Source organism: Bombina bombina, chromosome 3 (genome assembly GCF_027579735.1).
Source record: "Bombina bombina isolate aBomBom1 chromosome 3, aBomBom1.pri, whole genome shotgun sequence".
In the NCBI taxonomy this organism is placed as follows: Eukaryota; Metazoa; Chordata; class Amphibia; order Anura; family Bombinatoridae; genus Bombina; species Bombina bombina.
Window position 1 is genome coordinate 30536868 of NC_069501.1, and position 25750 is coordinate 30562617.

Here is a 25750-nt window from a genome sequence, read left to right on the forward strand (position 1 = left end):
GTAACTAACCACAATCCCTAACCTAAGTAACTAACCCCCATACCTAACCTCAGCAACTAACAACTATCACCAACCTCAGTAACTAACCACAATCTTTAATCTCAGTAAATAACCATCATCCCTAACTTCAGTAACTAACCACCATCACTTACCTCAGTAACTAACCACAATCCCTTACTTCAGTAAATAACCACCATCCCTTGCCTCAGTAACTAACCACCATCCCTTACCTCAGTAACTAACCACCATCCCTTACTTTAGTAACTAACCACCATTCCTAACATCAGTAACTGAACCACCATACCTAACCTCAGTAACTGAACCACCATACCTAATCTCAGTAACTAACAACCATCCCTTACCTCAGTAATTAACCAAAATCCCTAACCTAAGTAACTAACCAACATCTCTTACCTCGGTAACTAACCCCACCCCCATTCCTAACCTTAGTAACTAACCACCATCACTTACCTCAGTAACTAACCACCATGCCTAACATCAGTAAATGAACCACCTTACCTAACCTCAGTAACTGAACCACCATACCTAATCTCAGTAACTAACCACCATCCAAACAAAAATGAAATGGTAAAGCTCACCTACCAATACAAGTAACTAGCGGCTAGATTTAGAGTTTTGTCGGTAACGACCCGCGTAGCTAACGCTGGCTTTTTTCTGGCCGCACCTTTTAAATAACTCTGGTATTGAGAGTTCACAGAATGGCTGCGTTAGGCTCCAAAAAAGGAGCGTAGAGCATATTTAACGCAACTTCAACTCTCGATACCAGAGTTGCTTACGGAAGTGGCCAGCTTCAAAAACGTGCTCGTGCACAATTCCCCCATAGAAAACAATGGGGCTGTTTGAGCTGAAAAAAAACACCTGCATAAAAGCCGCTTTCAGCTCCTAACGCAGCCCCATTGTTTGCTATGGGGAAACACTTCCTACGTCTGCACCTAACACTCTAACATGTACCCCGAGTCTAAACACCCCTAACCTTACACTTATTAACCCCTATTCTGCCACCCCCGCTATCGCTGACCCCTGCATATTATTATTAACCCCTAATCTGCCGCTCCGTAAACCGCCGCTACTTACATTATCCCTATGTACCCCTAATCTGCTGCCCCTAACACCGCCGACCCCTATATTATATTCATTAACCCCAAATCTGCCCCCCACAACGTCGCCTCCACCTGCCTACACTTATTAACCCCTAATCTGCCGAGCGGACCGCACCGCTATTATAATAAAGTTATTAACCCCTAATCCGCCTCACTAACCCTATAATTTAAATCTAACGAAATTAATTAACTCTTATTAAATAAATTATTCCTATTTAAAGCTAAATACTTACCTGTAAAATAAATCCTAATATAGGATTATATTAGGATAAATTATATTTATATTATAGCTATTTTAGGATTTATATTTATTTTACAGGTAACTTTGTATTTATTTTAACCAGGTACAATAGCTATTAAATAGTTATTTACTATTTAATAGCTACCTAGTTAAAATAATTAAAAAATTACCTGTAAAATAAATCCTAACCTAAGTTACAATTAAACCTAACACTACACTATCAATAAATAAATTAACTAAAATACCTACAATTACCTACAATTAAACCTAACACTACACTATCAATAAATTAATTAAATACAATATCTACAAATAAATACAATGAAATAAACTAACTAAAGTACAAAAAAATAAAAAAGAACTAAGTTACAAAAAATAAAAAAATATTTATAAACATCAGAAAAATATTACAACAATTTTAAACTAATTACACCTACTCTAAGCCCCCTAATAAAATAACAAAGACCCCCAAAATAAAAAAATGCCCTAACCTATTCTAAATTACTAAAGTTCAAAGCTCTTTTACCTTACCAGCCCTGAACAGGGCCCTTTGCGGGGCATGCCCCAAAGAATTCAGCTCTTTTTCCTGTAAAAAAAGCACATACAATACCCCCCCAACATTACAACCCACCACCCACATACCCATAATCTAACCCAAACCCCCCTTAAATAAATCTAACACTAAGCCCCTGAAGATCTTCCTACCTTGTCTTCACCATACCAGGTTCACCGATCGATCCAGAAGAGCTCCTCTGATGTCTTGATCCAAGCCCAAGCGGGGGGCTGAAGATGTCCATGATCCGGCTGAAGTCTTCTATCAAGCCGCATCTTCAATCTTCTTTCTTCTGGAGCGGAGCGGAACCATCTTCTTCCAAGCCGACGAGGAACATCCTCTTCAACCGACGACTAGACGACGAATGACGGTTCCTTTAAATGACGTCATCCAAGATGGCGTCCCTCGAATTCCGATTGGCTGATAGGATTCTATAAGACAATCGGAATTAAGGTAGGAATATTCTGATTGGCTGATAGAATCAGCCAATCAGAATCAAGTTCAATCCGATTGGCTGATCCAATCAGCCAATCAGATTGAGCTCGCATTCTATTGGCTGTTAATAAGTGTAGGCAGGTGGAGGCAACGTTGTGGGGGGCAGATTAGGGGTTAATAAATATAATATAGGGGTCGGCAGTGTTAGGGGCAGCAGATTAGGGGTACATAGCTATAATGTAGCTGGCGGCGGCGTGCAGACGGCAGATTAGGGGTTAATAAGTGTAGGTAGCTGGCGGCGACGTGGGGGGCAGATTAGGGGTTAATAAATATAATATAGGGGTCGGCGGTGTTAGGGGCAGCAGATTAGGGGTACATAGCTATAATGTAGCTGGCGGTCGGCAGATTAGGGGTTAAAAAAAATTAATAGAGTGGCGGCGATGTGTGGGGACCTCGGTTTAGGGGTACATAGGTAGTTTATGGGTGTTAGTGTACTTTAGAGCACAGTAGTTAAGAGCTTTATAAACCGGCGTTAGCCCAGAAAGCTCTTAACTACTGACTTTTTTCTGCGGCTGGAGTTTTGTCGTTAGATTTCTAACGCTCACTTCAGACACGACTCTAAATACCGGAGTTAGAAAGATCCCATTGAAAAGATAGGATACGCAAATGGCGTAAGGGGATCTGCGGTATGGAAAAGTCGCGGCTGAAAAGTGAGCGTCAGACCCTTTAATGACTGACTCCAAATACCGGCGGTAGCCTAAAACCAGCGTTAGGAGCCTCTAACTCTGGTTTTCACGGCTACCGCCAAACTCTAAATCTAGGCCTAGGAGTGCAACCTAGATAATAATATAATATATAGGTAGTAAAAAGGGAGTGGAGTTCACCAATACGTGAAATCCAAAAGTCTAGGATATAAGCACCTAATAGACAATATTTAAATAAAGCAATGACAATCAAGTATGATAAGTGCAAAATATACTTTATGTAGATAGAAATAAATATACAATATAAATCCTAAAAAACAAAAAATAAATCATTAATTCATCCATACACTCAAACACAGCAAGGGGACACCTTAATAATGCAAAACAGAGCATGAATGGTATAGATGAATGGTGCACCACTATAAAGTCCTGTTAGCTGCAGATGGAATAGGCAGAACAGCACAATGAAGCAGAAAGATGTTCAAGCATAGGTGTTGCAGAAAAAGCAGCAAGCAAGACTGTAAAGCTGGTCTTAGATGATGCAGAGTCAAGCTGTATTGAAGTGCAGGACCAGAAAGAACACAGTTGCTCAATAAGCAGATAGATTGTGTCAAAAGGATTATCATGAATGTTCCAATCATTTCCACCAAACGCCTCAGATAATAGTAATGTTCGATAGATTTATACAAATGCCATAGAACAAGTGCCACAGTTATTGCCGAACATCAGCATACAACCGCATCCGGCGGTGCCTTATATGTGATAAGGAAGAGTGATACTTATCCTCTTCAAAGAGTTCATCAGTTGGGCACTTTTTCAGATATCAAAAAGGCTGGCAGACAGGTGAAAACGGGGACATGCCCAAGCTGGGTGAGGTTGCGAACGACCAACGCGTCCCTGTGCGCATTTTGCTCCGCTCTCGTGGTTGCTCGGAGCTTCTTCCGGGTCTGACGTCACATTGTTGAACAGGCTTCTTTATTGGGCAAAAGACAAGCACCTGATTGCAGGCAATACCATGATACACATAATATGCAGGTGTAGATTAGTGCAAGGCATCGTCATATTGGTTTAGTCCAGAACTTAAAGAGCCAGGTATATACAATTTAAAACTGCAACAAGTGAAATCAAAAAACGGTATTTCTTTTTTACTTATTGAATGCTACAATGCTATATATTTATAATTCTCATAAACAATCACACACACATTCATACACAAAATTAATACTAAATCAAAATCTTACTAATTAAAGCTAGACTTTAAAGGGATGGATATATTTATGGTTATTCATGAAAAATATATATAGGATCTATATCAATTTTTGCAATCAAATTTAACCAATAGTTCTGCTTACAGACCGTCAATATACAAACAACAGCAGTTTAAATTTCCATTTTTGGATCAATAATAAAGAGGGAGAGTGTCAGTTCAAGAAAGAGGCAAATTCCATTTTTTCATTTAACCCATTAGGGGATAATGTGTTTAGATAATACATCCATCGGGTTTCTTTCTGCAAAAGAATTGTGTCAATGTTACCACCTCTCTTACTGGCCTTTACAGACTCAATGCCAACGAATTTCAGACAATCCGTTTTAGATTGGTGGTATTGTGCAAAATGTCTAGCAATGGGACTATCAATATTAAAAGCTTTGATATCATCACGATGTTCAGTGATACGGGAACAAAACTCTCTGTATGTTTTACCCACGTAGAAAAGGGGGCATGAACAAGATAGAAGGTATATCACCCCTTTAGTGGAACAATTAATAAATGATTTTAGTGGAACAATTAATAAATTATTTTAGTGGAACAATTAATAAATTATTTTATTTGATAAACTTTTTCAGTATTACTTGCAAACGTCTTTGTTCTTTTAACAAACTCACAACAAACACAGTGGTTACATGGGGTACATCCTACAATTTTTTGTGAATGCTCCTCCAGCCAATTAGTTTGTTTAACCTGATTAAATTCACTACTGACCAAACAATCTTTGAGGTTATTGGCCCTTCGTGCAGTCATAAGAGGATAATCCCCAACATGTTCCTGTAAAACAGGATCAAGTAGAAGAAGATGTCAATTTTGTTGTAAGATACTTTTAACTGTATCCCAATGGGAATTAAACTTAGTGATAAACCTAATCTTAGGAGTCATAGTATCACTTTTAATACTTTATTTTGAAAAAGAAGGTCTCTCCTATTAGTATTCCTTACTCTAAAAAGGGCTCTTTTCACACAACGTTTTGAATATCCCCTGTCATAAAATCTCTCGGCCATCTCCATGGCTTGTCTATTAAACGTTTTATCATCAGTGCATATTCTACGAAGGCGCAAAAATTGCCCATAGGGAATACTTTTCTTTAAATTTTCAGGGTGATGACTAGATCCTAAAAGAAGGCTATTAGAGGCTGTTGGTTTTCGATAAACTTCAGTTACCACCATGTTGTCTTGTTTAATAATCAATTAATCAAGAAACTCAAGTTTTTACTGTTATAATTGCAAGTGAGAAAGATGTTTAGATCATTTTGATTGAGAATAGATATGAATTTCAAAAGTTCTTGTTCAGTTCCATCCCACAGGATGAAAATATCATCCACATATCGAATCCAGAGGGCCACATGTGCATCTACCCACTCAATAAGATCACCAAATACTATGTTATTCTCCCACCAACCTAGGTGGAGACAGGCGTAGGTTGGTGCACATGTGGCCCCCATAGCCGTACCACGACTCTGTTTGAAGTATTTTCCATTAAAAAGAAAAATATTGTTAGTCAGAACGAACTCTAAAAGTTCCATAACAAATTTAGTGTGTTTACGATATCCAGATCCTCTAGAATCCAAAAAGGACTTGCAAGCCTCAATACCAACAGAGTGAGGAATAGAGGAATAAAGAGATTCCACATCTAAAGAGACTAATAATGTCTGTTCAGATATGGTTATTCCATTCAATTTTTTAATAACATCAGTGGAATCCTGTACAAACGTACGTAATTCATTAACATACTGTTTTAGATAAAAATCCACATACCTACTGATGCCCTCTGTCAGGCCGCCAATCCCTGAGATAATGGGACGGCCTGGGGGCTTAGACAGGGACTTATGAAGTTTGGGAATCCAGTAAAAGACTGGAATTTTTGGTTTAGCATTGTATAGGTATCCTTGTTCTTGACTAGTAATCAGATTAGATCTTCTTGTATCATTAAGAAGGAATAGTAGTTCATTATGGGATTTGTGAAACTCTTCACGAGTTACAGCACAGTACTGATTGGTATCTGAAAGTTGGCGAATAGCCTCACTAATATAGTTACTCTGATCAAGAATCACAACATTTCCGCCCTTATCAGCCGGTTTGAACACAAGTTCTTTATGAAACATAAGCTCTTCAAGAGCAATTCGTTCACCTTTGGATAGATTATCATTAATGATGCCAGTTAGTTGTATCTGTGCAAACTGTTCAGTAACGCTTTGCACAAACACCGCAATATTTGGAATTGTTGAAAAAGAAGGCATGTATGTGGATCTCTTCCTAAAATCAGTTCTGGGAAAAATATCTGTTACTTCATTGGATTGTTCATAAGCTAAGCTTTCCAAGTCATGTAATGCCTCTCTATCACGGCTATCACCATAGTTGATAGTCGTGCGGGGACTCATTATCTTTTTTAATGCAAGTTTACATGCAAAGAGGTGCAAGTCCTTAGTTATTTCAAATAGATCAAGTCTGCTCGAGGGACAAAAACTCAGATCTTTTTCAAGGAGTTGAATATGTTGTTGGTTAAGGGGAAAAGAGGACAGGTTTACAATATAAGATTTTTGTTTGCAAGGGGGTTCTCCCAAAAGGGATGGCATTTCCTGTTCTAATTGAACCTCAACCTGTTCCTGGTAATCATGTAATGACCCCTGTTCATCCTCCCTCCTCCATCTCTTCTTTCCTGAGGGGGTCTTCTCGTGTCGCCGCTTCCCCCTCTCCTGGTCCTACCCCTAAAGGGCGTTGCTCTTGGCTTGCCTCTAAGTTTAAATTATCAAGGTCAGAGTCAGCATCAGAACCATCGGTTCCAGAGTCATAGTAATTTCTACTGTTATATCTGTTAGGATAAATAACATAATTTATGTAAGAACTTACCGGATAAATTCATTTCTTTCATATTAGCAAGAGTCCATGAGCTAGTGACGTATGGGATATACATTCCTACCAGGAGGGGCAAAGTTTCCCAAACCTCAAAATGCCTATAAATACACCCCTCACCACACCCACAAATCAGTTTAACGAATAGCCAAGAAGTGGGGTGATAAGAAAAAGTGCGAAAGCATAAAAAATAAGGAATTGGAATAATTGTGCTTTATACAAAAAAATCATAACCACCACAAAAAAGGGCGGGCCTCATGGACTCTTGCTAATATGAAAGAAATGAATTTATCAGGTAAGTTCTTACATAAATTATGTTTTCTTTCATGAGTCCATGAGCTAGTGACGTATGGGATAATGACTACCCAAGATGTGGATCTTCCACACAAGAGTCACTAGAGATGGAGGGATAAAATAAAGACAGCCAATTCCGCTGAAAATAATCCACACCCAAAATAAAGTTTAATATTAAAAATATAAGCAGAAGATTCAAACTGAAACAGCTGCCTGAAGTACTTTTCTACCAAAAACAGCTTCAGAAGAAGAAAACACATCAAAATGGTAGAATTTAGTAAAAGTATGCAAAGAAGACCAAGTTGCAGCTTTGCAAATCTGATCAACCGAAGCTTCATTCCTAAACGCCCAGGAAGTAGAAACTGACCTAGTAGAATGAGCTGTAATCCTCTGAGGTGTAGTTTTACCCGACTCAAAATAGGCATGATGAATTAAAGATTTCAACCAAGATGCCAAAGAAATGGCAGAAGCTGTCTGGCCTTTTCTAGAACTGGAAAAGATGACAAATAGACTAGAAGTCTTTCGGAAAGTCTTAGTAGCTTCAACATAATATTTCAAAGCTCTAACAACATCCAAAGAATGCAATGATTTCTCCTTAGTATTCTTAGGATTAGGGCATAATGAAGGAACCACAATTTCTCTACTAATGTTGTTGGAATTCACAACCTTAGGTAAAAATTTAAAAGAAGTTCGCAACACCGCCTTATCCTGATGAAAAATTAGAAAAGGAGACTCACAAGAAAGAGCAGACAATTCAGAGACTCTTCTGGCAGAAGAGATGGCCAAAAGGAACAAAACTTTCCAAGAAAGTAATTTAATGTCCAATGAATGCATAGGTTCAAACGGAGGAGCTTGAAGAGCCCCCAGAACCAAATTCAAACTCCAAGGAGGAGAAATTGACTTAATGACAGGTTTTATACGAACCAAGGCTTGTACAAAACAATGAATATCAGGAAGATTAGCAATCTTTCTGTGAAAAAGAACAGAAAGAGCAGAGATTTGACCTTTCAAGGAACTTGCGGACAAACCTTTATCTAAACCATCCTGAAGAAACTGTAAAATTCTCGGAATTCTAAAAGAATGCCAGGAAAAATGATTAGAAAGACACCAAGAAATATAAGTCTTCCAGACTCTATAATATATCTCTCTAGATACAGATTTACAAGCCTGTAACATAGTATTAATCACAGAGTCAGAGAAACCTCTTTGACCAAGAATCAAGCATTCAATCTCCATACCTCTAAATTTAAGGATTTGAGATCCTGATGGAAAAAAGGACCTTGCGACAGAAGGTCTGGTCTTAACGGAAGAGTCCACGGTTGGCAAGAGGCCATCCGGACTAAATCCGCATACCAAAACCTGTGAGGCCATGCTGGAGCTACCAGCAGAACAAACGAGCATTCCTTCAGAATCTTGGAGATTACTCTTGGAAGAAGAACTAGAGGTGGAAAGATATAGGCAGGATGATACTTCCAAGGAAGTGATAATGCATCCACTGCCTCCGCCTGAGGATCCCGGGATCTGGACAGATACCTGGGAAGTTTCTTGTTTAGATGAGAAGCCATCAGATCTATTTCTGGAAGTTCCCACATTTGAACAATCTGAAGAAATACCTCTGGGTGAAGAGACCATTCGCCCGGATGCAACGTTTGGCGACTGAGATAATCCGCTTCCCAATTGTCTATACCTGGAATATGAACCGCAGAGATTAGACAGGAGCTGGATTCCGCCCAAACCAGAATTCGAGATACTTCTTTCATAGCCAGAGGACTGTGAGTCCCTCCTTGATGATTGATGTATGCCACAGTTGTGACATTGTCCGTCTGAAAACAAATGAACGATTCTCTCTTCAGAAGAGGCCAAGACTGAAGAGCTCTGAAAATTGCACGGAGTTCCAAAATATTGATCGGTAATCTCACCTCCTGAGATTCCCAAACCCCTTGTGCCGTCAGAGACCCCCACACAGCTCCCCAACCTGTAAGACTTGCATCTGTTGAAATTACAGTCCAGGTCGGAAGAACAAAAGAAGCCCCCTGAACTAAACGATGGTGATCTGTCCACCACGTCAGAGAGTGTCGTACAATCGGTTTTAAAGATATTAATTGAGATATCTTTGTGTAATCCCTGCACCATTGGTTCAGCATACAGAGCTGAAGAGGTCGCATGTGAAAACGAGCAAAGGGGATCGCGTCCGATGCAGCAGTCATAAGACCTAGAATTTCCATGCATAAGGCTACCGAAGGGAATGATTGTGACTGAAGGTTTCGACAAGCTGAAATCAATTTTAGACGTCTCTTGTCTGTCAAAGACAGAGTCATAGACACTGAATCTATCTGGAAACCCAAAAAGGTTACCCTTGTCTGAGGAATCAATGAACTTTTTAGTGAATTGATCCTCCAACCATGATCTTGAAGAAACAACAAAAGTCGATTCGTATGAAATTCTGCTAAATGTGAAGACTGAGCAAGTACCAAGTGTTACGGTTACCCTTAGTTTCGCTGAGAGATGGACCGCTTAGTAGCCTGGATCCCTATTGCTAAAGAGGGGAGAAGCTGCTTTCCATAGTATTCTATATGAGTCTCGCAAATATAGAATAATCTCCCTTAGCTGCAGTACAGCTAGGATACCCTTCTGCCCACAAAAACGAGTCAACGCTGCGATTGAGGGTCAAACAAGAACTCAGGACTGGGATGCCCAGCCTGCTTTTAATAAGGTTACATGCACACAGGGCACTCCCAGGGGGAGAGGGGGGGAAGCACAAAATCCCCCATCACACATTTAGATAGAGAGCACTGTCCTTTGACAGGCCACAATAGGATTACAGTACTTAAGATAACAAGTTTACAAGTTCATCTTATCAATTAGCAGTCTGGCTCCAGAGGTGATTAGACAATGGGATTTGTTATCACTAAACTTAGAGCTGAGGCCAGCAAACGTGTAATTAGACAATAGTTTCTAAAAGCTGAAAAAAAAGAGTTAACTCTTTATGAAATGATACTTGTTACGGTTTTCTTGGAGCCCTTCTTAGGCGCTGGCTTGCTGGTTCAGGCATTGCTGCTGGGAAATAAGCTCTTCACAACAAAATAACTAATGCTTCTGTAACAGTGCTCCCTTTCTGTGGAACACTCTGGCAGACACGGTCTGACCCCTTTTCGGGGCAGACTAAGGCTGTCCAGACCGCTGGTTATGCGGGGCTGAGGTTGGTTTGTCTGGACAACCCGTCAGCGTTGCCATTCTGTTTCCCAGGTCTGTAAGTAATGGTGAAATTGAAGGGTTGCAACGATAAGCTCCAACGTAATTGCCTGCCGTTATCTCCAGAGACCCGGTTCAGCCACACCAACGGGTTATGGTCGGTGACCAGAGTGAACTCCTGACCATATAAATAGGGAGTCAATTTCTTTAATGCCCACACCAAAGCCAAACACTCCTTTTCGACCGCTGCATAGCTGACTTCGCGGGGCAGGAGCTTCCGGCTGATGTAGGCAACTGGATGCTCCCCTCCATCTTCGCCTACTTGGCTGAGGACGGCTCCCAGCCCGAACATGGAAGCATCTGTATGGACGATAAAACGTTTGTTAAGGGCTGGGGCCGCCAAGACAGGAGCGTTAATTAGAGCATTTTTGAGAGCCTGGAAAGCCGTTTCACAGTGGGGAGACCACAGGACCTGTCGAGGTAAGTTCTTCTTGGTCAAGTCAGTCAGGGGTTTGGCAAGTGTGCTGTAGTCTGGTACGAACCGTCTATAGTACCCTGCCGTGCCCAGGAAGGCTAGGACCTGAGTCTTAGTGATGGGGGTGGGCCAATTGGCGACAGCTTCTATTTTGGCCGGCTCTGGTCGCTGCTTTCCACACCCCACCGGTGACCCAGGTACTGTACCTCGGCCATCCCAAAGTGGCATTTTTCTGGCTTCAGAGTCAGGCCAGCAGCCCGGATCTGATCCAGAACCATTCCCACATGAGCTAAGTGGTCCTCCAAGGACTCACTGTGGATCGCTATGTCGTCCAGGTAGGCGCAAGCAAAACTCTGGAAGCCATCCAGGAGCCTATCCACCAAGCGCTGGAATGTAGCTGGGGCATTCTTCATCCCAAACGGCATTACCCTAAACTGATATAAGCCGAATGGGGTGACGAATGCCGACTTGTGGATAGCCTCCGGGGCCAGGGGAATCTGCCAGTAACCTTTGCAGAGGTCAATAGTGGTCAGGTAATTTCCCCTGGCTATACGATCGAGTAGCTCGTCTACCCTGGGCATAGGGTAAGCGTCCGTCACGGTATTTTCATTGAGCCTCCGATAGTCTACGCAGAAACGGGTGGTCCCATCTTTCTTGGGCACCAAGACAACTGGGGAGGCCCAGGGACTATCGGAGGGCTCAATTACCCTGAGCTGGAGCATCTCATCGATCTCCTTCTTCATTCCTGTCCTAACTGCTTCGGGGATTCGGTACGGAGCCTGGCGCAAGGGAGCTTGTCCCGGAGTATCTACCTGGTGGGTGGTTAAAGTAGTGTACCCTGGCTTCGGGGAGAAGGTGAGGTGTTTGGACTGGAGGAGTTGGTTGAGCTGCTCCCTTTCAGTGGGGCTAAGTCGGTCCCCTATCTGAACCTGCGCCACTATACCTGTGGGGAGGCTCTTTTCTAATAGGTCTGGAATGGGTAAACTGTCGGGGTCTTCCTGAGGGGAACAACATACGGCCGTCACGTTCTCTGGTCGCTCAAAATATTCCTTGAGCATGTTTACATGGAATGTCTTTCTAAGATTGTTGTCGTGGCAGCTAGCTATCACATAAGTGGTGTCTCCCCTTTTCTCTACGATCTGGTAGGGACCCTGCCAGGACGCCTGCAATTTGTCTGTCTTCACCGGCTTAAGTACTAACACCTTTTGTTCTATGGTGAAGATTCTCTTTCGGGCCCCCCGATCGTACCATACTTTCTGTCTTCTCTGGGCCAACTGGAGATTAGCCCGCACGGATTTGGCTAATTGCTCCATTCGGTCCCTGAGTTCCAGCACGTATGGCACAATGGGGACACCGTCAGCCTCCATCTCTCCCTCCCAGTGCTCCCGGATCAGGTTTAGGGGTCCCCGTACCTTTCTTCCGTAGAGCAACTCGAAGGGAGAGAACCCTGTCGTTTCCTGGGGCACCTCCCGATAAGCAAATAGGAGGTGCGGCAGGAAGCGTTCCCAGTCTCGGTATTCCTGAGTGAACGTCTTTAGCATTTGCTTGAGGGTCCCATTGAACCTCTCACACAGCCCGTTCGTCTGGGGGTGGTATGTGGGAGCTCAGGAGGGACTTAATTTTGCAAACCTGCCAGAGTTGTTGGGTCAATTCAGCCGTAAATTGGGTGCCTCGGTCGGATAGGATTTCTTTTGGAAATCCTACCCGGGAGAACACCTGTACTAGTGCATTCACTACCGTATCCGCTTGTATGTTGGATAGGGCGACAGCCTCTGGGTACCTGGTAGCGTAGTCCACTACGGTAAGAATGTATCGCTTACCGGAGGGACTAGGGGTAGCCAGTGGTCCCACTAGGTCAATAGCAACCCGGCTGAAGGGTTCCTCTACAATGGGCATATTTACTAGCTGGGCTTTAGGGTGATCGCCTCGCCTTCCTACTCGTTGACACACATCGCAGGTGTTACAGTAAGTTCTAACGTCAGCGTGCACCCCTGGCCAAAAGAACGTGTGAGTAATGCGGTGTAGGGTACGGGTAACGGCTAGGTGGCCTGCTAAGGGGATGTCGTGGCCTATTTTGAGGATTTCTTGACGGTATTTGTGGGGCACTACCAGCTGTCGCCTACGCTGTCCCCTTTTCTCTGTCCAGCGGTATAGTTTCCCTTTTACCCATAAGAATGTTTCGTTATCTGCCCCGCCCCCTCCGGTCTCTGCTCGTTCCCGGTACTTTTGTAAGGTCGGGTCAGTCTTAGACTCTGCCTCGAAAGCATCTGGGGTGTCCCAGGGTATGGGGCCTAACCTGTCAGGCAAGGTCGGGGTAGGTCTTACCTGTGTCTCTCGCTCCGTCCGGGCTTGGGCCCGTGTAGTCACTGGGTCCGCCTCGTTGTTGCATACTGGAGCATAGGCAGAAGTCATGGGGCCCAAATCGTTGCCCAGTAGTACTTCGGCAGGTAAATTATCCATTAGGCCCACGTTCACAGCCCCCTTTCCCGCTCCCCAATCAAGATGCACTTTAGCTGTTGGAATTTTGTACACATCCCCCCCCCCGCCACTCTAACGGCCACAGTCTGTCCGGATCGCTTGTGCTCTGGCACCAAATGACTCTGTACCAGCGTGATAGTAGCCCCTGTGTCTCGCAATCCCTCGGTAGATCGCCCCTCGAGCCATACCCTCTGCCGATGGTGCTGGCGGTTATCTGAGGCAGCATATACAGGGTCTGCCTCGTGAAGTGGCCCCACATATCCCTCCATAGGGGCCTCTTGGTTAACACAGAGGGCCCGGGCCGGACGATAGGACCCAGAGGGGTAATTGTAATTCCTGGGTGTCTGGTGCGTATTAAGGGGGCAGCTAGCCATGAAATGCCCTGGTTGCTTGCATCGGTGGCAAGTCGGTCTGGGACGCTCAGAGCTGTTATTGGGTGGTCCTGAGTGTCGGACGGGCCCTGTGGGCACCAGGGCTCGGAATTCAGCACGAGGGGGTGCACGGTAAACCTCTCTGGGTTCGACCCGTGCTGGAGCTCGGTAGTTCATGGGTTCGTGAAGACGGGAGTCATAATGTTCATCGGCCAATTTGGCTGCTTCTTCTAAGGTAGAAGGACGCCTGTCTCGCAGCCATTCCTTCCCTTGCTGTTCCATGCCATTATAAAAATGTTCTAAGAGAAACAATTGTAAAATTTCCTCCCCAGTCACCGCTTTACTTCCGCTCAGCCAGTGATTTGCCGCTCTCCGCATTCGGTGCGCCCATTCCATATGGGTATCGTTAGGCTTCTTTTCCGTGCCCCGAAACTGTCGGCGATACGTGTCCGGAGTTACAGCGTACCGTCGCAACAGTGTCTCCTTAACTAGCTCATACTGTGTCACTTCCTCAGCACCCAGAGTACAAAGGCTTCCAGGGCTCGCCCGGATAGTTTCCCAGACAATATCGTGGGCCACTCTCTGTTGGGAATCTGGTGCAGGGCACATTGCCTTTCGAAGTCCGCCAAATATTCATCAATCCCTGTCTCGCTCTCTAGGAAGGGTCGAAATGCCGCATAGGGTATCTTGGGCCTCCCAGCATTTTCGACAGGGATGATTACCTGCGGGGCTTCAGCATTGCGGTGTGCGTTCGCTAGGTTGAGTTCGTGGGCTCGAGTCTCTCGTATATCCTCGTCCGCCTCCGCCATCAACTGCTGTACCAATTCCATGGAGGGGTTCGGCCCGTATAATGAGAGCCTTTCCCGAACAATCCTGGTTTTTTCGTCACTAATCGTGGTCGGTGTTTCCGCCATTGTGAAGCTCTGATCCAGTTCGGTCAATTCTGCGATCAGCTCTCTCCTCGGCCGGTTGCTGGTGTACCCCCCTCTGCTTTCAAGTAAATCCTTTAGGGTTGTACGCTTCAATTTTTCGTAAGCGCTCTCCATCCGTTCTGTACCTCTCCTAGGAAATCCAGGAAAATCCCGCCGCTGCCGCCAAATGTTACGGTTACCCTTAGTCTCGCTGAGAGATGGACCGCTTAGTAGCCTGGATCCCTATTGCTAAAGAGGGGAGAAGCTGCTTTCCATAGTATTCTATATGAGTCTCGCAAATATAGAATAATCTCCCTTAGCTGCAGTACAGCTAGGATACCCTTCTGCCCACAAAAACGAGTCAACGCTGCGATTGAGGGTCAAACAAGAACTCAGGACTGGGATGCCCAGCCTGCTTTTTATTAAGGTTACATGCACACAGGGCACTCCCAGGGGGAGAGGGGGGGAAGCACAAAATCCCCCATCACACATTTAGATAGAGAGCACTGTCCTTTGACAGGCCACAATAGGATTACAGTACTTAAGATAACAAGTTTACAAGTTCATCTTATCAATTAGCAGTCTGGCTCCAGAGGTGATTAGACAATGGGATTTGTTATCACTAAACTTAGAGCTGAGGCCAGCAAACGTGTAATTAGACAATAGTTTCTAAAAGCTGAAAAAAAAGAGTTAACTCTTTATGAAATGATACTTGTTACGGTTTTCTTGGAGCCCTTCTTAGGCGCTGGCTTGCTGGTTCAGGCATTGCTGCTGGGAAATAAGCTCTTCACAACAAAATAACTAATGCTTCTGTAACACCAAGATATCGTCCAAATAAGGAAATACCACAATACCCTGTTCTCTGATTACAGACAGAAGGGCACCGAGAACCTTTGTAAAAATTCTTGGAGCTATTGCTAGGCCAAACGGCAGAGCCACAAACTGGTAATGCTTGTCCAGGAAAGAGAATCTCAGAAACTGATAGTGAGCTGGATGAATCGGAATATGCAGATATGCATCCTGTAAATCTATTGTAGACATATAATACCCTTGCTGAACAAAAGGCAGGATAGTCCTTACAGTTACCATTTTGAATGTTGGTATCCTTACATAACGATTCAATATTTTTAGATCCAGAACTGGTCTGAAGGAATTCTCCTTCTTTGGTACAATGAAGAGATTCGAATAAAACCCCAGCCCCTGTTCCAGAACTGGAACTGGCATAATTACTCCAGCCAACTCTAGATCTGAAACACATTTCAGAAATGCTTGAGCTTTCGCTGGGTTTACTGGGACACGGGAAAGAAAAAATCTCTTTGCAGGAGGTCTTATCTTGAAACCAATTCTGTACCCTTCTGAAATAATGTTCTGAATCCAAAGATTGTGAACAGAATTGATCCAAATTTTTTTGAAAAAACGTAATCTGTCCCCTACCAGCTGAGCTGGAATGAGGGCCGCACCTTCATGTGGACTTAGAAGCTGGCTTTGCTTTTCTAGAAGGCTTGGATTTATTCCAGACTGGAGATGGTTTCCAAACTGAAACTGCTCCTGAGGATGAAGGATCAGGCTTTTGTTCTTTGTTGAAACGAAAGGAACGAAAATGATTATTAGCCCTGTTTTTACCCTTAGATTTTTTATCCTGTGGTAAAAAAGTTCCTTTCCCACCAGTAACAGTTGAGATAATAGAGTCCAACTGAGAACCAAATAATTTATTACCCTGGAAAGAAAGGGAAAGTAGAGTCGATTTAGAAGACATATCAGCATTCCAAGTTTTAAGCCATAAAGCTCTTCTAGCTAAAATAGCTAGAGACATAAACCTGACATCAACTCTGATAATATAAAAAATGGCATCACAGCTAAAATTATTAGCATGTTGAAGAAGAATAATAATGTTATGAGAATCATGATCTGTTACTTGTTGCGCTAAAGTTTCCAACCAAAAAGTTGAAGCTGCAGCAACATCCGCCAAAGATATAGCAGGTCTAAGAAGATTACCTGAACACAAATAAGCTTTTCTTATAAAGGATTCAATTTCACTATCTAAAGGATCCTTAAAGGAAGTACCATCTGCCGTAGGAATAGTAGTACGTTTAGCAAGGGTAGAGATAGCCCCATCAACTTTAGGGATTTTGTCCCAAAACTCTAATCTGTCAGACAGCACAGGATATAATTGCTTAAAACGTTTAGAAGGAGTAAATGAATTACCCAAATTATTCCATTCCCTGGAAATTACTTCAGAAATAGCACCAGGAACAGGAAAAACTTCTGGAATAACTACAGGAGATTTAAAGACCTTGTCTAAACGTTTAGATTTAGTATCAAGAGGACCAGAATCCTCAATTTCTAATGCAATTAGGACTTCTTTAAGTAAAGAACGAATAAATTCCATTTTAAATAAATATGAAGATTTATCAGCATCAACCTCTGAAACAGAATCCTCTGAACCAGAAGAATCATTAGAATCAGAATGATGATGTTCATTTACAAATTCATCTGGATAAAGAGAAGTTTTAAAAGACTTTTTATGTTTACTAGAAGGAGGAATAACAGACATAGCCTTCTTAATGGATTCAGAAACAAAATCTCTTATGTTATCAGGAACACTCTGAACATTAGATGTTGATGGAACTGCAACAGGTAATGGTATTTTACTAAAGGAAATACTTTCTGCATTAACAAGTTTGTCATGAAATTTAATACAAACAACAGCTGGAGGAACAGCTACCAAAAGTTTACAGCAGATACACTTAGCTTTGGTAGATCCAGCACCAGGCAGCGATTTTCCTGAAGTATCTTCTGACTCAGATGCAACATGAGACATCTTGCAATATGTAAGAGAAAAAACAACCTATAAAGCAAAATTGATCAAATTCCTTAAATGACAGTTTCAGGAATGGGAAAAAATGCCAAAGAACAAGCTTCTAGCAACCAGAAGCAATGAAAAATGAGACTTAAATAATGTGGAGACAAAAGCGATGCCCATATTTTTGTTAGCGCCAAATAAGACGCCCACATTATTTGGCGCCTAAATGACGCCACATCCGGAACGCCGACATTTTTGGCGCAAAAGAACGTCAAAAAATGACGCAACTTCCGGCGACACGTATGACGCCGGAAACAGAAAAGATTTTTTGCGCCAAAAAAGTCTGCGCCAAGAATGACGCAATAAAATTTTCAGCCCCCGCGAGCCTAACAGCCCACAGGGAAAAAGTCAAATTTTTTAAGGTAAGAAAAAATGATTGATTCAAATGCATTATCCCAAATATGAAACTGACTGTCTGAAAATAAGGAATGTTGAACATCCTGAGTCAAGGCAAATAAATGTTTGAATACATATATTTAGAACTTTATAAAAAAGCGCCCAACCATAGCTTAGAGTGTCACAAAAAATAAGACTTACTTACCCCAGGACACTCGTCTACATGTTGTAGAAAGCCAAACCAGTACTGAAACGAAAATCAGCAGAGGTAATGGTATATATATAAGAGTATATCGTCGATCTGAAAAGGGAGGTAAGAGATGAATCTCTACGACTGATAACAGAGAACCTATGAAATAGACCCCGTAGAAGGAGATCATTGCATTCAAATAGGCAATACTCTCCTCACATCCCTCTGACATTCACTGCACGCTGAGAGGAAAACCGGGCTCCAACCTGCTGCGGAGCGCATATCAACGTAGAATCTAGCACAAACTTACTTCACCACCTCCATAGGAGGCAAAGTTTGTAAAACTGATTTGTGGGTGTGGTGAGGGGTGTATTTATAGGCATTTTGAGGTTTGGGAAACTTTGCCCCTCCTGGTAGGAATGTATATCCCATACGTCACTAGCTCATGGACTCTTGCTAATTACATGAAAGAAATAGACTTTGTTTCTCCTATAGTCATCCTGGTCTCTAATTAGTTTACGTCTCTTTCTCATCTTAATCTCACCTTGCAATTTTTCAATCAATTTCTGAGTTTCTTTATTTAGTTTCTCAAAAGACAAATCATTTACATAGAACTGAAGTTTATCATATATATTGTCAACCTCAATTTTACAGTTTTCAAGTTTTTTCTCATCCTCAGCAATCATGATAGTTATCAAATCTAAAGAACATTTAGTTAGAATTTCATTCCACTTTATTAGAAAGTTATTGTTAGCATCAATCCCCCTTAGATTAATTCCTGGATCTAATCTAATTCTAAGTCCTCTAGGGATAATTTCCATCTTCAAATAATTTGATAAACTTTGATATTCCCATTTAATTTTGACCTGTTTAGTCAATTTCTTTTTGTAACATTTAAATGCTGATACAACATCATTTATGAGATCCTCCTCCCCCTCAATCTGCACACTCTCCTTCAAAGTAAAGGCCTCAGAAATATCTGTATTCCAACGTTCATCACTGAGTTTAAAAGCCATATCTGTTATTGTATATCAACAGTCTGCAAGCAAGCACAAATCGTACTATAATGTTCGTATGTACTATTTATTATATGAACAGTTTTTCAAAATATGTATTATTGTAGATAATTAATTTTAAGGGAGCATATACCAGAGACTCCGTGGTTATATAAACTCTTACAAAAAGAGCTATGTTACAAACAACAAAAATGAAATGGTAAAGCTCACCTACCAATACAAGTAGCTAAGAGTGCAACCTAGATAATAATATAATATATAGGTAGTAAAAAGGGAGTGGAGTTCACCAATACGTGAAATCCAAAAGTCTAGGATATAAGCACCTAATAGACAATATTGAAATAAAGCAATGACAATCAAGTATAAGTGCAAAATATACTTACTAACAACCATCCCTTACCTCAGTAATTAACCAACATCCCTAACCTAAGTAACTAACCAACATCCCTTACCTCAGTAACTAACCCCACCCCCATCCCTAACCTCTGTAACTAACCACCATCCCTAACCTCAGTAAGTAACCACCATTCCTAGCTGCAGTAACTAACCACCATCCCTAACCTAAGTAACTAAACCACCACACCTTACCTCAGTAACTAACAAATATCCCCAACCTCAGTAACTAACCACCATCCCTAACCTTAGTAACTAAACCACCATCCCTTACCTCAGTAACTAACCACCATCTCTAACATAAGTAACTAAACCACCATCCCTTACCTCAGTAACTAACCCCCATGCCTAACCTCAGCAACTAACAACTATCCCAACCTCAGTAACTAACCACCATCTTTAACCTCAGAAAATAACCACCATCCCTAACTTCAGTAACTAACCACCATCACTTAACTCAGTTACTAACCACAATCCCTTACTTCAGTAAATAACCACCATCCCTTGCCTCAGTAACTAACCACAATCCCTAACCTAAGTAACTAACCCCCATGCCTAACCTCAGCAACTAACAACTATCACCAACCTCAGTAACTAACCACAATCTTTAAACTCAGTAAATAACCACCATCCCTAACTTCAGTAACTAACCACCATCACTTACCTCAGTAACTAACCACAATCCCTTACTTCAGTAAATAACCACCATCCCTTGCCTCAGTAACTAACCACAATCCCTTACCTCAGTAACTAATCACCATCCCTTACTTTAGTAACTAACCACCATGCCTAACATCAGTAACTGAACCACCATACCTAACCTCAGTTACTGAACCACCATACCTAATCTCAGTAACTAACAACCATCCCTTACCTCAATAATTAACCAACATCCCTAACCTAAGTAACTAACCAACATCCCTTACCTCAGTAACTAACCCCACCCCCATCCCTAACCTCAGTAACTAACCACCATCCCTAACCTCAGTAAGTAACCTCTATTCCTAGCTCCAGTAACTAACCACCATCCCTAACCTAAGTAACTAAACCACCACACCTTCCCTCAGTAACTAACAACTATCCCCAACCTCAGTAACTAACCACCATCCCTAACCTTAGTAACTAAAGCACCATCACTTACCTCAGTAACTAACCACCATCTCTAACATAAGTAACAAACCACCATCCCTTACCTCAGTAACTAACCACAATCCCTAACCTAAGTAACTAACCCCCATGCCTAACCTCAGCAACTAACAACTATCACCAACCTCAGTAACTAACCACCATCTTTAACCTCAGTAAATAACCACCATCCCTAACTTCAGTAACTAACCACCATCACTTACCTCAGTAACTAACCACAATCCCTTACTTCAGTAAATAACCACCATCCCTTACTTTAGTAATTAACCACCATGCCTAACATCAGTAACTGAACCACCATACCTAACCTCAGTAACTGAACCACCATACCTAATCTCAGTAACTAACCACCATCCCTTACCTCAGTAATTAACCAACATCCCTAACCTAAGTAACTAACCAACATCCCTTACCTCAGCAACTAACCCCACCCCCATCCCTAACCTCAGTAACTAACCACCATCCCTAACCTCAGTAAGTAACCTCTATTCCTAGCTCCAGTAACTAACCACCATCCCTAACCTAAGTAACTAAACCACCACACCTTACCTCAGTAACTAACAACTATCCCCAACCTCAGTAACTAACCACCATCCCTAACCTTAGTAACTAAAGCACCATCACTTACCTCAGTAACTAACCACCATCTCTAACATAAGTAACAAACCACCATCCCTTACCTCAGTAACTAACCACAATCCCTAACCTAAGTAACTAACCCCCATGCCTAACCTCAGCAACTAACAACTATCACCAACCTCAGTAACTAACCACCATCTTTAACCTCAGTAAATAACCACCATCCCTAACTTCAGTAACTAACCACCATCACTTACCTCAGTAACTAACCACAATCCCTTACTTCAGTAAATAACCACCATCCCTTACTTTAGTAATTAACCACCATGCCTAACATCAGTAACTGAACCACCATACCTAACCTCAGTAACTGAACCACCATACCTAATCTCAGTAACTAACCACCATCCCTAACCTCAGTAACTAAACCGCCATCCCTAACTTCAGTAACTAACCACCATCACTTACCTCAGTAAATAACCACAATCCCTTACTTCAGTAAATAACCACCATCCCTTGCCTCATTAACTAACCACCATCCCTTACCTCAGTAACTAACCACCATGCCTAACCTGGGCAACTAACAACTATTCCCAACCTCAGTAACTAACCACCATCCCTTACCACAGTAACTAACAACAACCCCTAACCTCAGTAACTAACCACCATCCCTTACCTCAGTAACTAACCACCATGCCTAACCTGGGCAACTAACAACTATTCCCAACCTCAGTAACTAACCACCATCCCTTACCACAGTAACTAACAACAACCCCTAACCTCAGTAACTAACCACCATCCCTTACCTCAGTAACTAACCACCATCCCTAACCTCAGTAAGTAACCTCCATTCCTAGCTCCAGTAACTAACCACCATCCCTAACCTAAGTAACTAAACCACCACACCTTACCTCAGTAACTAACAACTATCCCCAACCTCAGTAACTAACCACCATCCCTAACCTTAGTAACTAAACCACCATCCCTTACCTCAGTAACTAACCACCATCTCTAACATAAGTAACTAAACCACCATCCCTTACCTCAGTAACTCACCACAATCCCTAACCTAAGTAACTAACCCCATGCCTAACCTCAGCAACTAACAACTATCCCCAACCACAATAACTACCCACCATCTTTAACCTTAGTAAATAACCACCATCCCTAACTTTAGTAACTAACCACCATCACTTACCTCAGTAACTAACCGCAATCCCTTACTTCAGTAAATAACCACCATCCCTTGCCTCAGTAACTAACCACCATCCCTTACCTCAGTAACTAACCGCCATCCCTTACTTTAGTAACTAACCACCATGCCTAACATCAGTAACTGAACCACCATGCCTAACATCAGTAACTGAACCACCATACCTAACCTCAGTAACTGAACCACCATACCTAATCTCAGTAACTAACCACCATCCCTAACCTCAGTAACTAAACCGCCATCCCTAACTTCAGTAACTAACCACCATCACTTACCTCAGTAACTAACCACAATCCCTTACTTCAGTAAATAACCACCATCCCTTGCCTCAGTAACTAACCACCATCCCTTACCTCAGTAACTAACCACCATCCCTTACTTTAGTAACTAACCACCATTCCTAACATCAGTAACTAAACCACCATACCTAACCTCAGTAACTGAACCACCATACCTAATCTCAGTAACTAATCACTATCCCTAACCTCAGTAACTAAACCACCATCCCTTACCTCAGTAACTAACCACCATGCCTAACCTGGGCAACTAACAACTATTCCCAACCTCAGTAACTAACCACCATCCCTTACCACAGTAACTAACAAAAACCCCTAACCTCAGTAACTAACCACCATCCCTTACCTCAGTAACTAACCACCATGCCTAACCTCAGTAACTAACAACCATCCGTTACCTCAGTAAATAACCCCACCATCATCCCTAACTCAATAACTAACCACCATCCCTAACCTCAGTAAGTTACCACCATCCCTAACTTCAGTAACTAACCATCATCCCTTACCTCAGTAAGTAACCACCATTCCTAACCTCAGTAACTAGCAACCATCCCTTACCTCAGCAACTAACCTCCATCCCTAACCTAAGTAACTAAACCCCCATCCCTTACCTCAGTAACTAACCACCATGGCTAACCTCAGCAACTAACAACCATTCCTAACCACCATGTCTAACCTCAGTAACTAACAACCATCCCTTACCTCAGTAACTAACCACCATCAGTAACCTAAGTAACTAAACCGCCATCCCTTACCTCAGTAACTAACCAACATGGCTAACCTCAGCAACTAACAACCATTCCTAACCACCATGTCTAACCTCAGCAACTAACAACCATCCCTTACCTAAGTAACTAACAACCATGCCTAACCTGGGCAACTAACAACTATTCCCAACCTCAGTAACTAACCACCATCCCTTACCACAGTAACTAACAAAAACCCCTAACCTCAGTAACTAACCACCATCCCTTACCTCAGTAACTAACCAACATGCCTAACCTCAGTAACTAACAACCATCCGTTACCTCAGTAAATAACCCCACCATCATCCCTAACTCAATAACTAACCACCATCCCTAACCTCAGTAAGTTACCACCATCCCTAACTTCAGTAACTAACCATCATCCCTTACCTCAGTAAGTAACCACCATTCCTAACCTCAGTAACTAGCAACCATCCCTTACCTCAGTAACTAACCTCCATCCCTAACCTAAGTAACTAAACCCCCATCCCTTACCTCAGTAACTAACCACCATGGCTAACCTCAGCAACTAACAACCATTCCTAACCACCATGTCTAACCTCAGTAACTAACAACCATCCCTTACCTCAGTAACTAACCACCATGGCTAACCTCAGCAACTAACAACCATTCCTAACCACCATGTCTAACCTCAGCAACTAACAACCATCCCTTACCTAAGTAACTAACCACCATGCCTAACCTCAGCAACTAACAACCATCCCTTACCTCAGTAACTATACTACCATGCTTAAAGGCACACTGAACCCAATTTTTTTTCTTTCGTGATTCATATAGAGCATGCAATTTTAAGCAACTTTCTAATTTACTCCTATTATCAATTTTTCACTCTCTTGCTATTTTCTTTTTGAAAAAGAAGGCATCTAAGCTTTTTTTGATTCATAACTCTGGACAGCACTTTTTTATTGGTGGATGAATTTATTCACCAATTAGCAAGGACAAAAATGGGCCGGCATCTAAACTTACATTCTTGCATTTCAAATAAAGATACCAAGAGAATGAAGAAAATGTGATAAAAGGAATAAATTAGATTATTGCTCTGAATTACAAAAGAAAAAATTTGGGTTCAGTGTCCCTATAACCTCAGTAACTAACCACCATCCATTACTTCAGTAACTAACCACTATCCCTTGCCTCAGTAACTAACAACCATCGCTTACCACAGCAACTAACAACCATCCCTTACCTCAGTAACTAACCACCATCCCTAACCTCATCAACTAACCACCAACCCTTATCTCAGTAACTAACCATCATCCCATACCTCAGTAACTAACAACCATCCCTTACCACAGTAACAACCATCCCTTACCTCAGTAACTAACAACCACTAACCCCAAACACCTACCAACATCCCCTAACCCAAACGCCCAACCCTTACTTAAATCTCTAACTCCAATACCTAATCTTAACCACAGTTCCTACCCCATACCTAATAAAATTGTATAATTCACAACTACAATGCACAGCCCTAATCCTTAACCACTAACAATAAAACATACGCCTAACCCCAAATACAATGCATAATCTCTTAAACACAACTTCTCACTCTTACCATGTTCCCTAATCCATAACCTATAAGGCTGCAAAATAATTAAGCTTGCACTTTACAGGAAATATGAGTAGGTTTGCTAGGCCTATGCTTATCTGCCCACAGAATCTATTTATGTTTCTATGTTTAACCCAAAATATTCATCTTAACTATCCCCTATCCACAATGCCTACATCACATCCGCCAATAGGATTTTTTCTACCTTAATTCTGATTAGCTGATAGAATTCTATCAGCCAATCGGAATTGAAGGGACGCTATCTTGGATGACGTAATTTAATGGAACCTTCATTCAGTGTTAGCCGTCGGATGAAGAGGATGCTCCGCGTCGGATGTCTTGAAGATGGGCTCGCTCCGCGCCGGATGGATGAAGATAGAAGATGCCGTCTGGATGAAGACTTCTGCCCATCTGAAGGACCACTTCGCCCGGCTTGGATGAAGACTTCTCCTGGCTTCGTTGAGGACTTCGGCCTAGTTGGATGAAGACTTCTCCCTGTAAGGTG